Here is a 22,088-nt window from a genome sequence, read left to right on the forward strand (position 1 = left end):
ACCCCACTCAGCCATTGCTACGAACATTTATTGCTCTTTATCGACGTGTATATAGTAGTCGGTCTCATCCACTCTGTGCCGCCGTAACTCATTACTTGGAATAATTAAAGTAAGTTATCATACCCTACAACACTATGTGTTGGGGGTATTATAAGTTTGATTGGGCCAAAAATTATGTAACAGTTCGAAATATTGGTTTTCCACATAGGAAAGTATATATGGATCTTCCTATCTCGCCGAGTTGAGTCGATCCAGCTATGTATGTCCGTCCTTCCGTCTGTCCGTCTGTGCATGTTAATTTGTAATCACTCTACAGGTAGCAATTAGGAACCGATCCTCACGAAATTGAAAATGTAGGTGGGGTTAGGGTCAGAATAGAACCCTATTTTTTTTTGCAAATGACCGCACGATATTTAGGGGTTAAAATGGACCAAAAACTGAAAAGTTTTCTGATTTTTCAGTTGCTCTATAGGCCACAATTATGAACTAATCGACGGGAAAATTTACATGGAGGTAGAGTTTGGGACTGGGCAGAATCCTAATAATTTTGGCGGCCATTGGACAATAATTAGCGGGTAAAATATACCCCAACTTTTATGTTAGAAAATAGGAAAATTTCCACTAAACCGCGAATATTTTTAATCCCAGCCAAATCACAAATACATTAAAATATCACTTCTGACCATTAAAGTGATGCTAATAGCCAAGAAATCGGATATATAACAAAATAGGTACAATATATATGTAAAAAATTGATCTAATTTATTCCGCTTATAAGTCAAAAACCGCTGGACCGATTTTCACAATTCCCATCAATTCGGAATGGTCTCTTGCCAGAAAAGGATAAAATCTAAGAATCTAATATCGGGATAATATACCAATCTTAATCAATATACCAATATTATATCTTTTATTTTATTTCAATTTTTGTCATATTTTTTTTTATTGCATGCGATTTTTTTAATTTAACTTACAATTTTAAATTGTAAATTTTCTAAATTTTTATACCTCCCAACACTACGTTTTAAGGGTATTATATGCATGTCGCAATTATCGTCCGATCCTCACGAAATTTTTACATGGGGGTAGGGTCGGAAATTAAGCCTATTGTTCTTAGGATGTACATTTAGAGGTTTAAATAGCTAAAAAAATTAAATTTTTTCTAATTTTGTGGTCGTCCTACAGGCCACAATTGAAAACTAATCGACACGGAATTTCGCATCATAAGAGAGTTGAGAACAGAAAAGAAGTCTAGCATTTTGGATGACCATTGGATTATATTTAGCTGTAAAATGGAGCACAACTTTCGTGGGCAATTGTTTTCAATACTTAACAACACTACGGAGTGCGTAAATATTGGTCAAATTCTCCGGGTCAAAAACCTAAGGGTAAACTCTGGGCAGGTCGATTTGACATTATTTCAAAAACGAAATCTTCCAAAATGGATTTGGATATAAGGGGACTTCGAACATATTGTAGTGTTGTAGGGTATCACATGGCCCATAGCCTTTGCTTACTTGTTTGTTTATACTTCAGGCATATATTTTAAATTATTTTGAATTCCGATTTCCAATTTTATTAACAAGACTTTTATATTATAGTTTATTTTATTTGAAAGTCTCATTATGCAGATGATATGTAGTTGCCGGTAAGGCGTTTTGTAGGTAGTTATCACTACAAGGTATGCTGCAAGTGATACATATGATTACCAAATGGTTACTGGTATGTTTATTGGGGGTAGTCCTCATTAACTTCAGCAAAACTTCTCATTACAAACTTGGTTATCAGCTCATTTTTTCACGAGGGTATGTGGCACGAAATAAGTAATAATTTTGTAACCCACAAAATATTTCGTTCGACATTCCCTTGTTAAAAATGGTTTGGAAACCAGATTTCCAGTGTATTTTTTACTATGCAGTGGTCTAGGGTATCATATAGTCGGCTCCTCCCAACCCAATTAATGTTTCTGTTTTTTTTTTTTGCTCTTTATTTTCCTTTTTCTCTTTTGTGATTTAGAATTAATTGAACATCCGATGAATTTCGAATTTATGATTTATTACTGCTAATATATCATCATCATCATGATCAGTATCAACTTAAGCGCTAGAAAGTTATGTTCGATGCTAAAACATTGTTCTCAATTTCGGTGAAAGCTAAGGTAATTTATGGTACAAAAATGGTATAGTGACAACAAGCGGGAGGTGGCGAAATGGAGTTTTCATAAAAAACTGTGCTTATTTTAGTAGAAAATATTATGATGTTTTTTTTCCAAACCTTATATGGAAACTATGATATTTTTTGAGTTGGTGTTATCCGAAGGAGTATACATATAATTCCACTAGCAAGTGCCCGCTATTTCATCAGAGAAAAGTTCACCTTAAAATTTAAGATTCGTTTTCACCAGTTCGTGTCAGGCCTTTTTTGAGCACTAAAAATGTACAAAGTTCGACAAAATTTTTAAACCAAAACTTCATACATTGTACTAAATTTTCAGACTTTCAAATTCCTTTTACGTAATTAATATTAGGTAAATTGTTACCTTTTGCACCAAACGGCGAGGATATTAATGAAACCATTGAATAATGGACCAACACATTTGCAAAATCACCTCCATATCTCAATCCCAGATACCAACAGAGACTCCAATCTTAAAATTTGGGATTCTAGCTTTATCTCTTCACTCAATACCAAATTTAGTAATATTTAGTACTTTTTGGTATAATTTTAGTACTCTTTTGTAAAACCACTTCAATCTCTTTATCACACACACCAACAGTGACATCTATATCATATTTCGGGATTTCAGATCTATTCCTTTAACCAATACCAACTTTAATACTATTTTGTACTTTTCGTGCAATTATAATACACATTTCCAAAACCACCTCTATATCTTAATTTCAGATACCAAGATCAAATGTGAGGATACCAGCTCTATCCCTTCACCCAATACCAAATCTAGTACCATTTAGTGGTTTTCGTACAAATATAGGACGCATTTCCAAAACAAAGCCAAATGTGAACAAGTAAAAAAACATTAAGTTCGGCCGGGCCAAACTTTTAATACCCTCCACCCTAGGGTAAAAGAACATTAGAAAAAATGTGGCAAAAAACATTAAAATGCGAATATCGGGAGGTACCGTTATATAGGGGCTACACCAACACGTGCACCTATAATTACAATGTTTGGCCACACGACCTAGGACCCATTATGACCCACAAATACCAACTTTTACACAAATCAGTGAAAAAATATGGCATAAATCATCAAAATACCGAATATCGGGAGGTACCGTTATATGGGGACTATACCAGAACGTGGACCTATACATGCAATGTTTTGCTACACGCTCAGGGACCCGTTGTGACCTACAAATACCAATTTTCAGACAAATCCGTGAAAAAATGTGGCATAAATCATCAAAATACCGAATATCGGTAGGTACCGTTACATGGGGGCTATACCAAAACGTGGACCTATACATGCAATGTTTTGCCACACGCTCAGGGACCCGTCATGACCTACAAATACCAATTTTCAGATAAATCCGTGAAAAAATGTGGCATAAATCATCAAAATACCGAATATCGGGAGGTACCGTTATATGGGGACTATACCAGAACGTGGACCGATATATCTCATTTTCAATACCAACCATCCTAGGGACAATACACACACTTGTGCCAAATTTCAAAGGTCTACGTCAAATAATGTGTGCTCTATCGTGATTTCAACAGACAGACAGACAGACGGACAGACAGACAGACAGACAGACAGACGGACAGACAGACGGACATCGCTAAATCGTCTTAGAATTTTATGCTGATTATGAATATATATACTTTATGGGGTCTACGACGAATATTTAGAGGTGTTACAAACGGAATGACAAAGTTAATATACCCTCCTACCCATGGTGGAGGGTATAAAAACATATACCAACAGTAATCTAAATATCAAATTTCAGAATTTTATCTGTATCCCTTCACCCAATACAGGGTGAGATAAAAAACTGCGACAAGGTCAAACACCATAATCTTTACATTTTTTTTTAAAATTTCATTGAATGAAAGCAAAAATTTTCGGAAATAGCATCAAATTTTAGAATAAGTTTAGATTTGTTCAAATTGGTCACCTTTGGCATGAATTATGTCCTTCAAACGGCCAATGAAACCGTCACACGCTGCTCGAATGTTGCTCTGTGGTATTTTAGCCCATTCTCGGCGCTAGCTTGAGGTGATCGACACTTTGATTTATTTTAGTGCCATCCTTGCTTTCTAAAATACTCAACGGACACAATGGTCCCACGGATTGGTATCCGGAGATTTTGGTAGCTGGAAATGAAGCGAGGAACTTCATTTTGTAAGCATTCTTGGGTGGCGCGTGCTGAGTGCGATGGTACTGAGCCCTGTTGGAATGTTCAAACATTAATACACCCTCCAGAATATTTTCGCGATAATATTCGGCATTTATTCTGATGTCACGGTCGATTAATACGAGTGGAGAGCGACCATCGGATGTTATGGTGGCCCTCACCATCACCATGGCCGGCACTTGAGTTCTGGTGGCCAACCGAAGGTGCACATTTTCAGCTGACCTCTTTGGCAAGTAAACACGATAATTTTGTTTGTTTACAAACTGCTGGACAATGAATGTTTTCCAATTCGGGAAAACCAAATTCGGCAGTTCACCACTTTTGGCTAAGCAAAGCTACTCTTTAACTCTTTTGAGTCTATTTTCTTTCCGTTGCGGTGTAAGTTCTTGCACTTTTTGGAATTTCAATGGCTTTACCCCGAGCTCATTTTTCCATATTTGCCAAATGGAATATTACGATATGTTCAGCTCACGAGCCATTTTCGGCCAATGCGACGCAGGTTTCGATCAAGTGGCTTCTTTACTTTTCGAACCATTTCTGCTGATGTTTATGTTTTTTTCCGTCCACTTCCTCCAGTATCACGGTAACGAGCGATGGTACGAGACACAAACGATTTATTCACATTTAAATGCTGGAGTGCTCTAACGATTGCCACTCGTAGTTTTCCAGCCAAATATGAAGAAATCACACTATCACGCTTGAATTCCATCACGAATAACTTATTTTTTCTGCAAAATGCTCACCAAAATCGGACGAGTAGCTTAGAAATGACAGCAGTCTGAAGTTGGTTGCAGTTTTTTCATCTCACCATGTATATCATTGTATATATCACACAGACCGAAAGACAGACAGATGGACCGGCATGGCTCGATTATTCCCCAAATATCCTAAAACTGATTTCGTAAGAGCCCTACGATCTAAAACTGATATTTTGATACGTCAAATTTTGTCGCCATCAAATGAGGATATAAATACGATAATGTGCCTTTCGGCGAAAAAGGAAAATAATATAGTCATCGGTTGCACATATCTCCCCAATCCTTCTGGGAGTGAAAATGAACTTGTTTCAGATTGCAGCTGCATGCATTTTACTCAATCGTGTTATTTTTATGGCCTGGCAAGACATCTTCATTAGTTGAAAACCAAATACCCACACTTGCTACTCATTAAATGCAATTATAATTTCTCTCTCGCACTCTCTTAATCTTGCAGGCAGGCATTCCTCCGAATACCGTTGATTTGTTTTTCTTTTGACATTTTACATAACAATAAAAATTTGAATTGCTGATAAATTTAAAAGAAAATTTCCCCCATTTTAAAATTAATGTCAATTGCGTTTGTCCCCGCTTCCCCACCCCAAAAATTGGTGGTTTGTCATTCCGAAATGCTTGAAACGACAGTCCGCAATGTGAGTGAGTGAGTGTGACGTGATGAAGACAACAGAAATGCACTTTTCATTTAAGCCATGTTAGTATGCACTCTTGGTAATGTGTAAATAATTAACATACATTCATCGATCGATCGATCCAACCGTCGTACATTCCTCCACCTCCCGCATGTACACGAGCACACACAGATACAAATAAAATGGCTAGAAATACTGGCAACCGCTTTTTTTACGATTAAATCATAAACTAAAAACCCGATGCGACACAAATACAAAAACTAAAAATAATCAAAAGAAAAACAAATTCATGGCGCGGGACATGGTATGCTGCTGTCAAGTGCATTACAATCGTAACGCTTACTCCACGGCAACGTCTGAATATTTTTCACAGCTTAATGAGCTGGATAAACATTCACTTGGAAGCGGGTAACTCGAACTAATATATTATATTTTTTTTCTATCAATACCGCGAACAACATTGTACGAAGTATTTGTACATGTACCGAACATTGATCACGTCTCACCAACACTTCGAAAACATAGCTACACTCCTTGTGTTTTGGTAACAGCAGCGCAGCATACTAATATCTCATTGGCCCAAAACTGCAAATTGCTTTTTAGCCATTTAAACAAAAATTTAATTGCACAGACTTTAAAGCTCAATTGACATTTTTTTTGTTTGGGATTGGTTCGGTTTCAAGGAAAAGAATCTATAAAGTTTCTATGGAAAATATTTAAGCTGCAGCTTAGGCAAGAATAGATCATTTTGCAGTGAAAAAATTATTATTTTGTCTTAACTTAATTTTATTAAAATATCTATATCCAAATACGAAATTAAAATATACCAAATACAATATAAATTTAAACAAATTTAATAATGTATTTATCTTTTACAGGATTGAAGCTGACAAATTTATGATTTCATAAAAAGGTAAGTCACGCATTTTTCTAAACAAGAAAAACCAAGGGAATAAAATTTTAAATTACGATTTACTCACGTTTTTTTAATCAACAAATCAGTTTACAAATATTGACGTGATTAAACCTTAAGAAAAATCACAAAACCCATACATAATATTCTAAAAAATTCAAGAACTCTTTAACAATATATCAAAAAACAAACTTTTCAAAAACACATTTAAAAACATTACAAACAAATATGTTGTAAAAAATACAAGATTCTTTTAAAAATACATACATTTTTTTTTTCAAAAAATTGTTTAAGAAATCCATTGTTTAAAACTACACGAAACCCTCCACAAATCCATTGACATTTTTTTTTAAAAATACACGAATCACTTGAAGAAAGTAAAAGTAAATCCACGAAACCCCTTCCCTTCAAAATTTTTTTTAAAAATCCACGAATCTCTTAAAAATTTAAAAAAAGTCAGATTTCTTGTAAAATTATTAAAAATTCCACGAAAAACTATTAAAAATCCCTTGAAAAGTTATTAAAAATCCACGAATCTCCTAAAAAATATACGAATACCTTGAAAAATTATTAACAAACCCACGAATACCTTGAGAAATTATTAAAAACTCCGCGAATTGCTTGAATAATTATTAAAAATTCCATGAATCTTTAAAAAATGTTGAAAATATTCCCGAATTTCGTAATTGTTTTTATTTTATTTCACGAGATGGGTTTAGATATTCACGAATCTTTTAAAAAATCCAGCAAACTTTTAAAAAATTAACAAAACATTAACTTGAAAAAATATTAATTATAAATTATAAAAATATAAATTTAAATAAATATTCACGAATCTCTTCATTTTTTAAATACATTTTTTATAGATATAATAACATAACTACGGTATTCCGAACAATAATTCCTACAATGTATTATTTCTTTTAATAAGTATTTGGAAAAAACTTGCAGAATGTAAAAAAATCTTTTGAAATGTGCCGCTTTAATTTTAAAAATTCTGAATATAAGGTGCTACAGATAAGGTGATGTCTATTACCAAAAAGTTTAAGATAATTCTGTTGAAAAATTTAGTTTAAATCATAACAATACAGAATATTGGGAGGATCAATTATATGGGGCCTATACGAAGGAGTGAATTTGTGTAGGCAATTTTCTGTTCTGGAAGTATCCATTGCGAACTCTAAATTCCAAGTTTGAAATAATTCAGAGAAAATTGTAAAAAATCCTCGTCTATGTTGCCTTGGAACTTTGAACTGTGCCGAGCTTTGAATACCCTCCACAATTTGAAACGAATTTGGAAACTAAAAAAAATTAAATCCGTTAAAAATTCTGTTAAAATCTTAAAAATACCGAATATAGCCGTTATATTGGGGTCTATACGAAGACGTGGACCTACATAGACAACTTTTGACATAAGCCACTACAATATTCGAATACGAAACTTGAAAAAAATCCGGTGAATTATGAACCTAAAATTGTCAAAATACCGAATATAGGTAATGATATTTTACGCGGATCAAGAATATATATACTTTGTAATGTCTAAAATTATTATTTCGATGAATTACAAACGAACTTAATATACATATCCTCCATAGTATATATCCACGCTAATGTTGGCTTAGAAAAAAATATTTTTAAAATATCCAGCCCAAGGTTGGCTCAGAAAAAAATTATTTTTAAAAAGACGAAAATATTAAAAATAAAATCCACGCTTATGTTGGCTCAGAAAAAAAAATATTTTTAAAAATCCAGGCTAATGTTGGCCCAGAAAAAAATGAAACCTGGCTTATCTTGGCTCAGAAAAAAAAATGAAACCTGGCTTATGTTGGCTCAGAAAAAAAATTAAATCCTGGCTTATGTTGGTACAGAAAAAATATTTTTAAAAAATCCGGACTAATGTTGGTTGAGAAAAGAAAACATCAAAAAAAAAATGTTGGCTCAAACAAAAATATTTTAAAAAATCCACGCTTATGTTGGCTCCGAAAAAAAATATTTTTAAAAAATCCACGCTTATGTTAGCTCAGAAAAAAATATTTTTTATAAAACCAGGCTTATGTTAGCTCAGAAAAAATTATTTTTAAAAAGTCCACGCTTATGTTGGTTTAAAAAAAAAATATTTTAAAATATCCACGCTTCTTGGCACTTATAAAAAAGCCGCGCATGTGTTGTCCCTGGAAAACATATTAAAAAAACACACACTTGCGTTGCCTCTTAAAAAAATATTTTTAAAATCCACAATGTGTTTTTATTATTTTTTAATCCTTTTTTCTAAATTCTTGAAATGTTCTTGTCCTTTTTGAGATATTTTTTCAAATACTGCGATTGACCTTTTTGAAAATCCTCATTACACTTCTCCTAGTCCTTGAATCATTTCTCATTTATTTTGATGGACAGCTGAGTCAGATAGTTGTGCAACTCTCTTGGCTCAGAAAAGAAATATTTTTAAAAATCCAAGCGTATGTTGACTTAAGAAAAATAATTTTTCAAAAATCCACGCTTATGTTGGCTCAGAATAAATTATTTTTAACAAATACTCGCTTGTGGTGGCTTAGAATTTTTTTTAAATCCAGGCTCAGAAAAATTTATTTTTAATTAATCCAGGCTCAGACAATTTTTTTTAATTAATCCAGGCTTATGTTGGATCAGAAAAAAAATATTTTTAAAAAATCCTCGCTCATGTTGGCTTAGAAAAAAATATATTTAAAAAATCCAAGCTTATTTGGCAATTAAAAATTATTTGTAAAAAAAGCCGCGCAAGTGTTGCCCGTGAAAAAAAAAATTAAAATGACACACTTTTGTTGGCTCTTAAAAAAATATTTTTAAACATCCACCATGTTTTTTTTATTATTTTTTTACTCCTATTTTCTAAATCCTTGAAATGTTCTTGTCCTTTTTAAGATATTTTTTGAAATACTGCAATTGACTTTTTTGAAAATCCTCATTACACTTCTCCTAGTCCTTGAATCATTTCTCATTTATTTTGATGGACAGCTGAGTCAGATAATTGTGCAAATCTCTTGGCTCAGAACAAATATTTTTAAAACTTCCAAGCGTATGTTGGCTTAGAAAAAAATCATTTAAAAAAAAACAAGCGTATGTTGGCTCAGAAAAAATTATTTTTAACAAATACTCGCTTGTGGTGGCTTAGAATTTTTTTTTTGAAATCCAGGCTCAGAAAAAGATTATTTTTAAATAATCCACGCTTATTTGGCACTTGTAAATTATTTAAAAAAAAAGCCGCGCATGTGTTGCCCGTGAAAAAAACATATTAAAAAGAAACCCATTTGTTGGCTCTTAAAAAAAATATTTTTAAACATCCACCATGTGTTTTTATTATTTTTTACTCCTATTTTCTAAATCCTTAAAATGTTCTTATCCTTTTTGAGTTATTTTTTGAAATACTTTAATTGACTCTATAAAAAATCCTCATTACACTTCTCCTAGTCCTTGAAAAATTTCTCATTTATTATGTTCCCTATAAAATATTTCGATGGACAGCTGAGTCAGATATCCATCAGTCAGATAATTGTGCAACTCTCTGCTGCTGCTGATATTCGCTGGCAATGTAATGAAATATTGTAATAATTGGATGCATATAAATGCATTAATTTTCATCTGCGCATGATTAGCGTAGGGAATCAAATCGCCTTTAGAATTCATTCATAGAATAATGATGCGATATTGTATTTTTATTTTTGAAATCTGACTTGAATACAAATATTGAATTTACATACAACATACAGATCCTCGTCGTCATCATTATTCCAATTGTTGTTGTATTAGAAAGAGAGAGAGAGAGAGAAGTGTATAGAGACAAAAGTAATCATTCAAATCAATAACCAATTGTTGTAATCCAGCCAACTTTTCACACCTTCAGGCAATGCCGATGAAGAACAGTAGATTTTGTGTATAATCTATTTTCAACATCTCCGGCAATATCCTATGTCCATGATCTGCCATCCTGTCCTGACTATTTGTTAAGCTGTCAGTATTTCAAACTTGATGGCTTGTGGCTGCATCAGCCAACGACATTGTTGCCAAAAGCTTTTGGTCTGGTTGGCTGGTAGTTAAGTCCGTTTTTTATTCGCCCTGTTGTCCATACTTCACCATCGTTATGGGTCGGCCAATAATGGATGACATGTGTCATTTAAAAAAAAAAAAAAAAAAAACAGACGATTGGGGCTATCCTGGTAATGGCCACAAGAAATCAGAATAAACAAGCCAGCACTACTTAGCATCATCATCGTGATCGTAATCATGATAATTATTACGTTCCCTGTCTGGCCTTGGTCTACAGAAATTCTAGTCGGATTAGTTGAATTTGCAAGAAGGCTCTAATTAATTACCTTCTTTAGTGGCAAAAAGCATTGCACGAAAATTTTCCACACTAATAAAAACATGCAGAAATCCGTACTAGACTCCATCCACTCAGGTAATCTGAAGCCATTAACTTCCACATTAGATAACTTTAGAATACAAAACCGGTCGCTCTTTTTTTAAATATTAACTGCTAATAAATCTGCAATTTGTTTTTAATTTTTTAAATGCATTCCGAAACAATTTTTTTATGATTGTAAATAAAAATACTTAATATGTATAAAGAATTGTCAGGTTAAGTGGTGGAAATGCATTCCGACGCCTCTGTTTTTTTTTATTATTTTTAATTTTCAATGGATCCAAATGTCACGTAAAAATAAATTACAAATGGTATTGAAGTTTTGCATGGATGTTTAGATATTTACTATTTTTTTTAGATATTTAAGGCCTAGTCTGATTACCATCCGTTCCAAATAAAATTTTGATTTCAAGTAGGAAATATATTTAAATACATATTTTATTTCTTGGAAAGGGGTCCAATGCTATGATTGTGGACTTTATTATTATATTATATATGTCTAATAAGATTAAACGGTATTGTAAATGAAGATCTACAGATTTTCTATGTATTATGATGCCTAATATCTCTAAATATAACAAATTCTCGAGATCCTCCTTGAAAAGATTTCCTCTATCTTCTATATGATCTCCAGATCTTGAAGATATTCTATGAGAAGATTGTCAGATCTTTTATGAGAAGATCTTCTGTGAGATATCCAGATCTTCCAATAGAAGACCTCTAGATCTACTATGAGACATTATTCAGATCATTTGTGAGATCTCCTGACCTGCTGTGAGAAAATTTCCAGATCTTCTTAAGGAAGATCTCTGTTTCTTCTTCGGGAAGATATCCAGATCTTTTATGAGAATATCTCAAGATATTCAATGAGAATATCTCCAAATCCTTTATGAGAAGATCTCAAGATTTTTTATGAGAAGATTGCCAGATCTCCTACGAGAAGATTGCCATACCAAACCTCTTACGAAAAGATTGTCATACCAAATCTCTTATGAGATCTATGACGATTCTATGAGAAGATCGTCAGTTCTTCTATGGGAAAATTTCCTGTTCTTCTATGATAAGATCTCCCGATCTTCTATGAGAATATCTTCAGATCTTCTGTGAGATCTCCAGATCTTACAATAGAAGACTTCTTCATCTTCTATGAGACAATATCCAGATCACTTGTGAGACATCCTGACCATCTATGAGAAAATCTCCAGATCTTCTTAAAGAAGATCTCTATTTCTTCTTAGGGAAGATCTTCAGATGAGAATATCTCCAAATCTTCTATGATAAGTTCTTCAGATCTTTTATGAGAATATTGCCAGATCTTCTATATGAAAATATTCAGATCCTCTACATGAAAGATGATCTGAGTATTTTTGGGAAAATCTCAAGATCGTCAATAAGATGATACCCAAATCATCCATAGGTAGATTCCCCAGATATTCTATAAAAAGATGTTCAGATCTTCTCTAATATTAAATATTCTAAGGGGAGATCTTCAGATATTTTGATCTCCAGACCTTCTAAAAGAAGATCTCCTGATCCTCTGAAAGTTGATCTGCTTATCTTATCTTTATTTATTACTAGTCCATAAGAAGATCGATTTATTACTAGTCCGAAAGAAGATCTTTAATTATGAAAATCTACAGATCTTCTCCAGAAAAATCACAAACTCTTCCAATTTTAAAAAAGTGATACATTCTAAAAAAAATTCCAAAGCTCCGCTGTCGTGGTATTATTTGCAAGTGTAGTACTCGAAGATTAAGGGTTTAAAAGAAAAAGAGCGAAAAAGAGCAGAATATGCTTCCTCCAATACGAGAGGCATAAATAAATAGAGTATATATCTTTATATATTTTAATTTTTTTTATATTTAATTTTTCGATTCGCAGGAGTATTTCCGTTCGAATTCGAGTGATCTTTTCGGAACTCTGAATATAATTTGACATTTATATATTTATAGAATAAAAATATGTGCGACGATAAATTTTCAATACAAGTGTATGTTTTCATATAGGTCTTATATTACAGTTCCAGCCAATTTGTTTTTGATTTTTTTTTTTTTTTTTTTTGAAGGTCCTGACCACTTTTTGCATTCATTTTCTCCGTTAAGTCTTCTCATGTCTCTTTGCCCTTGATTATTTTTTTTTGTTTTTTGGCACAGACTTTCTATTTTTGTTACTCTGGCGTAACGATCAAAGACAAAATTCGCATAATTTATTTTCCACTTCCTACATTCTACTCGTCTGATTGATGATATTTCGTTGCTGTGACTGGTGGAGATGTAGAAGATCTTGAAGTTTCAATTTTTTCGTTTTCGAAAAGAATAACAACAACTGAAACTGTCGTGGCACACAAATTTATATGCATTTTTTTTTTTTTTTTGAAGCCAATCTGCTGTAGGCCAAGTATAGCAATTTAAGTTTTTAAGAGGGTAGTATGGAAATTGAGGGGGAAACTGAATTTTTTTAAGAAATGAACTACAATATTTTCCACGACGGACTCATGAGAGACATCGTGTAATGTTAAATCGCAGTTGCATTGCACATGAGAATATCCCTTCTCTCTCCCACTCTCCCTCTCTGCTTATCTTTATCACTTTGAGAATTTCATGAAATTTCAATGGACTATAAATGTAGACAGCACCACATTGGGCAGCGAAATCACTTCGGGCTACCACTGGTGTAGCCGTTAAAGCAAACGACATTGCTTTCCAGCCATCAACAACATCTTTAAGATAGAAAACAGAAAAGAGAGAAAAAACTGCTGCCAGCATTCTGTTTAAGTTTCGAAGAGGAAATCAAAACTCAACGTGTATCTTGTGGGCAATTGTCATTTGATGAAGTGGTAAATGATACATGTTTACTGAATGTCTTGGAACACGCTCGAGAAATAAATATTTGTAAAGGCTAATGGTATTTTTATACACTTAACCATAGTATGGGGGGTATATTAAGTTTGTCATTCCGTTTGTAACACCTCACATTCATGATCAGCATAAAATTCTATATCACTCTAGCTTCCGAACGAAATGAAGAAGAAAAAATTTGATAAAATTTTACTCAAATGTATATTATGTCTGCAGGACTTTTGGTATTGAAAATTGGTCATGTAAGTCCACGTTTTGGTATAGCCCCCATATAATGGTACCTCCCTATTTTCGGTATTTTGGTGATTTAAGCGACATTATTCACCGGAAATATTTCAAATTTGCTATTTGAAGTTCGTAATGGATACTACAGCCTATGACAGAAAATTATCTGTGCACGTTCTCGTCTTCGTATAGCCCTCATATATTCGGTGTTTGTCATTGGACAATTGTCATTTGTTGAAGTGGTAAATGATAGATGTTTAACGAATGTCTTGAAATACGCTCGAGAAATAAATATTTATTAAGACTTATGGTATTTTTTTAAAATAAAGTCTTTACGGAGTCCTTTTAGGTCTTTTCGTAGAAGATTAAGAGACTGACATAGGTCTCATGGAGGGCCTTTAAAGTATTTCCAAAGAAGACTCCTTCCACCAAAAAGTTCGCATTGTCTTCCCATAAAAGGCCTTTAACGTTTTCTCAAAGGAGGTCTTCGCACAAAAAGCCTAAAGTGTTCTCAAATCCTTCCTTTAAGGTGTTCTCATTAAAGGCCTTTGAAACCTTTTCAAGGAAGGACTGATAGAAACCCCTAAAAGATCTTATGATCTGATAGAAGCCTTTTAAGGTCTTCCTACAGAGATCCTTAGGATAATGTCCCCAAAACTTTGCTTGCGGAGACCTTTAAGGGGTTCTATGAGAAGACCTGAAAAGACTTTTATCAGAAGATCTAAAGTCCTCTAAGGACTTCTATTGGAAGACCTAAACGTCATTTAAGGACTTCTATCAGAAGACCTTTAAGGTCCTTTACTAGGTGAACTTAAAAAGGGTTCTAAAGGAAGACATTTAGGGCTTATATAAGATGTTCTGATGATGAGGCTTACATTTGAAGACATTTAGGAGCTCCTATCAGAATATCTTAAGCCTTCTATATAAAGACGTTTGGGTCCTTCTATGATAAGGGTTTTAAGGCCCTCTATTAGGAGACTTTCAATGCCCTTTACTAGAAGAAATTTCAGATCTATGAGACCTTAAAGGCCATCTACTAGGATAAGTTTAAGGCCTTCTTCGAGAAAAAGATAAAGACATTTAATAGTTTTATAAGGATACCCATAGGATATCTGCAAAAAGATGTTCAAGGACTGTTTTGAAAATAACTTCAAAGTCTTTCATGAGAATACTTTAAAGACCATTGGAGACTTCTATAGGAAAACCTTTGAGGAGTTTTATAAAAAAGGCCTTTGAATGCTTCAATTAGAAGTCATTTAAGGCCTTCCCCATTAGAACACCATTAAAACCCTTTACTAAGACACGTTTTGGCTACTATGAAAATACCTCAGGGGCCTTCTTTACAAAGGTATTTAAGGTCATCTATGAGAACATATTTTACCTCTATCATAAAGAAAAATATCTTTAAAGCCTTCCACAAAAACACCTTATAAAACCTTCTATGAGAAGACTTATAGACCTCCTAATGAAGACTTTGAAGCCCTCCGAAAGAATGCCTCCGTAAAACTCGCTCGAGTTTGTCCAAAGAATGAAACTCAAAATCAACTCATTCGAGCAAGTGCGCTCCTGTGAGCAGAAAAAATCGAACAAACTCAATTTTTCGAAGACCCTCAAATATTAGAGCATGTTTTCCTTCTCAAACATCAAGCAAATTCTACTCTTCCCGAACGCTCTTCTAGTTTTCGTTATGTCGTTGTGGTATTTCTTTGTATGTGTATTTTCCTGTACAATATAACATACTCTGCCTCCATCTCACCCCTCTACCAATCCTCTTCAACAGAACATACTCACACACAAATGAGAAAACGAAATATTTTTATACCCTCCACCTTGGACAGGAGGGTATATTATATCATTCCGTTTGTAACATCCGTAAATATTCGTCGTAGACCCCATAAAGTATATATATTCATAATCAGCATGAAATTCTAAGTCGATTTAACGATGTCCGTCTGTCTGTCCGCCTGTCTGTTGAAATCACGATACAGCCCACAATATTTGACGTAGAGCGCCAAAATTTGTATTGTGTCTAGGATGGTTGGTATTGGAAATGAGATATATCGGTCCACGTTCTGGTATAGCCCCCATATATAGGTACATCCCGATATTCGGTATTTTGATTATTTATGCCACATTTTTTCACGGATTTGTTTGAAAATTGGTATTTGTAGGTCATAGCGGGTCCCAGTGCGTGTGGCAAAACATGGCATATATAGGTCCACGTTTTAGTATAGCCCTCATATAAAGGTACCTCCCGATATTCGGTATTTTGATGATTTATGCCACATTTTTTCACGGATTTGTCTAAAAATTGGTATTTTTGGTCATAATGGGTTCCAGCTCCGGTGGCGAAACATGGTCTACGATTTGGTATAGCCCCCATATAACGGTACTTCCCGATATTCGGTATTTTGATGGTTTTTGCCACATTTCACTGATTTGTCTAAAAATTGGTATTTGTGGGTCATAATGGGTCCTAGTTCGTGTGGCGAAACATTGTATGTATAGGTCCACGTTTTGGTATAGTCCCCATATAACGGTACTTCCCGATATTCGGTATTTTGATGGTTTTTGCCACATTTTATCACTGATTTGTCTAAAAATTGGTATTTGTGGGTCATAATTGGTCCTAGTTCGTGTGGCGAAACATTGTATGTATAGGTCCACGTTTTGGTATAGTCCCCATATAACGGTACCTCCCAATATTCGGTATTTTGGTGATTTTTGACACATTTTTTCACGAATTTCTCTGAAAATTGGTAGTTGTAGATCATAATGGGTCCCAGTTCGAGTGGCGAGTCATTGAAATTATAGGTCACGTTTTGGTATAGCCCCCATATAATGGTACCTCCCGATATTCGGTAATTTGTTGATTTTTGCCGCTTTTTTCACGGATTTGTCTGAAAATTGGATTTCTAGGTCATAATGGGTTCTAGCTCCTTTGGTGAAACATTGCATGTGTAGGTCCTTGATTTGGTATAGCTCCCATACAACGGCGCCTCCCGATATTCGGCATTTTAATGGTTTTTGCCACATTTCTTCTAATGTTTCCTTTACCCTAAGGTGGAGGGTATTAAAAGTTTGGCCCGGCCGAACTTAATGTTTTTTTTACTTGTTCCACTTCTTTTCACTTAGAGAGCAAATTTTTGCCCTATTTTGGGCGATTCTGCTCCCACTAGGACTCGGGATTGCTCTCACACAAAACAACAAGACAACAAAGATGAACGTATACTCCATCAAAAACTCCCACTTTTCGAGCAATCCTGTTCGCGAGAAAGTTTTGCTCCCGAGTGAAAATTATCAAATCTGTGCTGGTTCAGAGGGTATTTAGTTGTCATTACTAAAAATGACATATATGACTACCAAATAGTTGCTGGTTTATTTGTTGTTTAACTATAATTTTGTTTTCATGTCCTTTTTGATGCGGATATTCGAACCAGCGACCTTAGGTTTTGTGGGAGCTCTCGTACCGCTATTACACATTACTTGGTAGGATGAAATTCAGTTATTTTGCCTTGCATTTTTTCATTACTAGTAATGCTAATAGCGACTCATCCGCCTACAATTTTTTTCTAGTTTTAAGGCCTTCCCAAAGGAGATTTTTATGTACCCTCTAAGAGATTGATCGATTTTTTTTTGAGTGTAAAGATTATCTCAAAATAAAGTGTTACCATTATCTATATTTTCTTTCGAAAATTGTTGTTATTTATTTTTGTGTGTTCTTTTTTTTGTATTCTTATTATGTTGTTGTTGTTGTTGTCACTAGTCTACATCATTCTATCTAGGACATGGTAGACCCAGATTCACATTTTTTTAAAGTTCAACTTTTGCTGCCGTTGTTGTGTTCTGCAACGGAATTCTTAAGTGATTGTGGCAGATATATATGACATTGAATGATGGCTTGCTGGATGGATTCCGTAGAATAAAATGCAACAACTAGGCTATTTGTTTTGTTGTTGTTGTTGTTTTGTGTAGAGAAAACAAATGGAACACACTTAACATCTTCTTGAGAACTCTCTTGTTTGAGGCTGATAAGAGTGAAGATTTTTCTGATGTAGTCCATGGGATTATTTGTGGCATTTGTTTGCTGGTACGGCTAGTCTAGAAAGAAAAAGGTATTTTTAGTGGAAGGTTAAAGGGACTTCTAAGGAGGGGAATAATTCATTAACGGGTCATTTGACCAAAGTACCTTTTGCATTACCTTTAGATTGAAAATAATGAATTAATTCTTAAAATATGGCAAAAGAAGAGTAGTGTTGAAGAGTGACACAGAGTATGCGCATGCGAATACAGACCCGAAAATTGTGAGTTCAAGACTCAGAGTGTGTACATGTTCGATTTTGTACAAACTTGGTATATTGTAATATTATTATCAAACTTATGTCGAAGATGGGCAATATCGGTCCATCGCTTGTCTTTTATTAATTTTTGTTACATGTACAGGGTAGGATGAAAAAACTGCAACCAACTTCAGACTGCTGTCATTTCTAAGCCACTCGTCCGGCAACTGTTAAAATTATTCCAGGGACAGCTCATTATATTGTTTACAAGCGTACAAAAGCAATTTGGTGAGAATTTTCCAGAAAAAAAGTTATTCGTAATGGAATTCAAGTGTGATAGGGTGATTTCTTTATATTTGGCTGGAAAACCACATGTGACTATCGTTAGAGCACTCCAGCCTTAAAATGTGAATAACTCGTTTGTGTCTCGTACCACCGCTCGTTACCGTGATACTGGTAGCGTAGCCCGACGTCAAGGAAGTGGACGGAAGAAACAGCAACATCAGCAGAAATGGTTCGAAAAATAAAGAAGCGACTTGATCGAAACCAGCGTCGCAGTAGCCGAAAAATGGCTCGTGATCTGAGCATATCGCAATATTCCATTCGGTAAATATTTAAAATGAGAAAAATAAAGCCATTGAAATGCCAAAAAGTGCAAGAACTTACACCGCAACAGAAAGAAATTAGACTCAAAAGAGCTAAAGAGTTGCTTCGCTTGGCCGAAAGAGAGAAAACATTCGTTGTCCAACAGTTTGTAAACAAACAAATTTATCGTGTTTACTTGCCAAAGAGGTCAGTTGAAAATGTGCACCTTCGGTTGGCCACCAGAACTCATGCGCCGGCCATGGTGATGGTGTGGGCCGCCATAACAGCCGATGGTCGCTCTCCGCTCGTATCGATCGACCGTGGCGAAAGTATTCTGGAGGGTATATTAAAGCCTTGGGCACGCAAACATTTTGGCCGCAGAACTTGGACATTCTCAGCACTATCGCACCCAGCTCGCGCCACCCAAAAATGGTTACAAATTGAGGTTTCTCGCTTCATTTCCAGCGCACAATGGCCACCAAATCTCCGGATACCAATCCGTTGGGCTATTGTCTCTGGAGTTTTTTGGAAAGCAAGGTTGGCACTAAAAAATACCAAAGTGTCGATCACCTCAAGCAAGCGCTTAGCTGGGAATGGGTCAAAATACCGCAGAGCAACATTCGGGCAGGGTGTGACGGTTTCATTGGTCGTTTGAAAGCGATAATTCGTGCCAAAGGTGACAAATTCGAACAAATCTAAACTTATTTGAAAATTTGATACTATTTCCGAATTTTTATTGAATGAAAGCAAAAAAAATCGGAAATAGTATCAAATTTTAAAATTAGTTTAGATTTGTTCGAATTTGTCACCTCTGGTACGAATTATCGCCTTCAAACGATCAATGAAACCGTGTCTGACTTTGCTTTTTGTTGTTATCTCACCTTGTATAGGTCCAATCATTCTGGTACCTCTCTCACAAAGGGGCCAAAATTTGAAGTATCCAAAGCGCCAATAAAATGCGATGTATGCATCGATTCTTTTCGTGTTTTTTACATCCCATTATTTCTAACAACACATAATCTGTTGTAAAGAAGGAACATAATGCTCATAAAATGCGAGATAAGAATCCGATTATTTTCGTTCTTCAAACATTTCAATATCTCTACTAACATGTGATCTGATGTAAAGATGGGATATGTCGAGCCACACTTTCTGGTACCTTCCCCACAAAAAGGGGTTAAAATTTGAAATAACCAAAACGATCATAAACATGTAAGCAAAGGCTACAGTCGAGCGGGGCCGACCGTTGAATACCCTACAACACTATAATAAACGATACAGTTTATATAGGCGAGATACTCGAAAGAATTCCACAAGATATTGTGACAAATAATAAAAGAAAACCATCAGGTTTCGTTCTCTAATTTTCGGATAATAGCAACTTAAACGAATTTGCTCATTTCCAATTTATTTGTAGATGTTGCACGTAAATGGTCTTCCTAGATCTGGAACCAATATTTCCCAAAGACCTATAATCTCTCAGAAGTGGCAAAAGATTAACATTTATTATTGGTTTTTGACTGAAACGCATCTATATGAGATGCAGACATTTGACTATATTCTTCCACGAAATCAGCGTTAACGAAATAGTCAGAAATGCGTCTTTCCTGTATTTGTGAATTCTCCAAAAAGTCACTGGAATGGACATTTTCGTATTTTGTTTATAAAAGTTGGCAAACTATTTCGCACATTGAATATTTTTGGATGGCCATCCAAAACTGCTTGGCTTTTGCAATGTCCGGTAACCCCCATTCAAATGTGCGTGAGGATCGGGCGATAATTACGACCTACTGACAATTTTGCAGTTTTTTGGTCCATTTCAACCCCTAAATATATTGCGATCATCTCCAAAAAGAATAGGCCTCTATTCTGACCCTCATCTTATACCCATGCAAAATTTCGTAAGGATCGGGCCATAAATGCGATCAGTATATGATATCCTGATATCCTAACTACTTAGTTTTGTTAGCTGTAGAAATATTACCAAATGTTTAATTCAAAATGAAAATATGCCAAAAATATGACAAAATTGAAAAAATATGAAAAATGTTACAAGATCAACATTTTCAGCTTTAGAGAGATATTTTTATGCGATTTTTTTAGACGTTTTTTCTTTCCTGCCAAGAGGCCATTCTGAATTAATGGGAACTGTCGAAATCAGTTCAGCCGTTCTCGACATATAAGAGATTTTTCAAGCATATCTTCTTTGATAGACATATATATTGCACATATTTTGCTATATATCCGATTTGTTGCATGGCTTTGTGATTTCGCCGGGATTAAAAATATTCGAGGTTTAATGACAAAATTTGCATTTTTTCAACAAAAAAGATATGGTCTATTTTACCCGCTAAATATTATCCGATGACCACCCAAATTGGAAGGCTGCTTCCCCGCCCTAAACTCTAGCTACATACGAAATTCCGACATTTTTTCAGTATTTGGTCCATTTCAACCCCTAAACATTTGGCGATCATCTCCAAAAGAAATAGGCTTCTATTCTGACCCTAACCCCATCTTCGTGCAAAATTTCGTAAGGAACGGGCCATAATTGCGACCTGTAGCGTGATTACAAATTAACATGGACACACGGACAGACGGACGGACGGACATACATAGCTAGATCGACTCAGCTCGGCCAGCTAGGAAGATCCATATATACTTTCCTATATGGGAAACCAATATTTCGAGGTGTTACATAAATTCTGGCCCAATCAAACTTATAATACCCCCAACACATAGTGTTGTAGGGTATAAATACTTGATTTACTTTCAATTATTTTCAAACTTCACACGCAAGTCAAAACATATTTATTGGGTGATGGTTATATCTCTGGGCAAAACCGACTTCTATTTTTTTTAACTTATGTTGAACATATATTTCGGCCGTTGGCGGTACCTTGGAAAGTACTAACTTCCTGTGGTATCCCATGTTTAAATGAGGCATTAAGATGCCGTTATGTCAATAGTTAATTCCTTCTTAATAATTATAGCAATTTATCTCTCCCATCATTGGCTATATTGGTAAAACAAAACCTTGGCGATTA

The 22,088-nt window shown here is 34.6% G+C and overlaps 1 protein-coding gene across 1 annotated transcript in view; it reads left to right on the forward strand.

Moving 5' to 3' along the window:
* The window catches only part of LOC101892909 (3-hydroxy-3-methylglutaryl-coenzyme A reductase), a 154,989-nt gene that overhangs the window by 27,945 nt on the left and 104,956 nt on the right, over positions 1-22,088 (forward strand). The window contains exon 2 of the mRNA XM_059127985.1: positions 6,660-6,694. The gene's annotated coding sequence lies outside the window, so the exon portion shown is untranslated. The remainder of the gene's footprint in view (positions 1-6,659; positions 6,695-22,088) is intronic.

Source organism: Musca domestica, unplaced genomic scaffold (genome assembly GCF_030504385.1).
Source record: "Musca domestica strain aabys unplaced genomic scaffold, Musca_domestica.polishedcontigs.V.1.1 49, whole genome shotgun sequence".
In the NCBI taxonomy this organism is placed as follows: Eukaryota; Metazoa; Arthropoda; class Insecta; order Diptera; family Muscidae; genus Musca; species Musca domestica.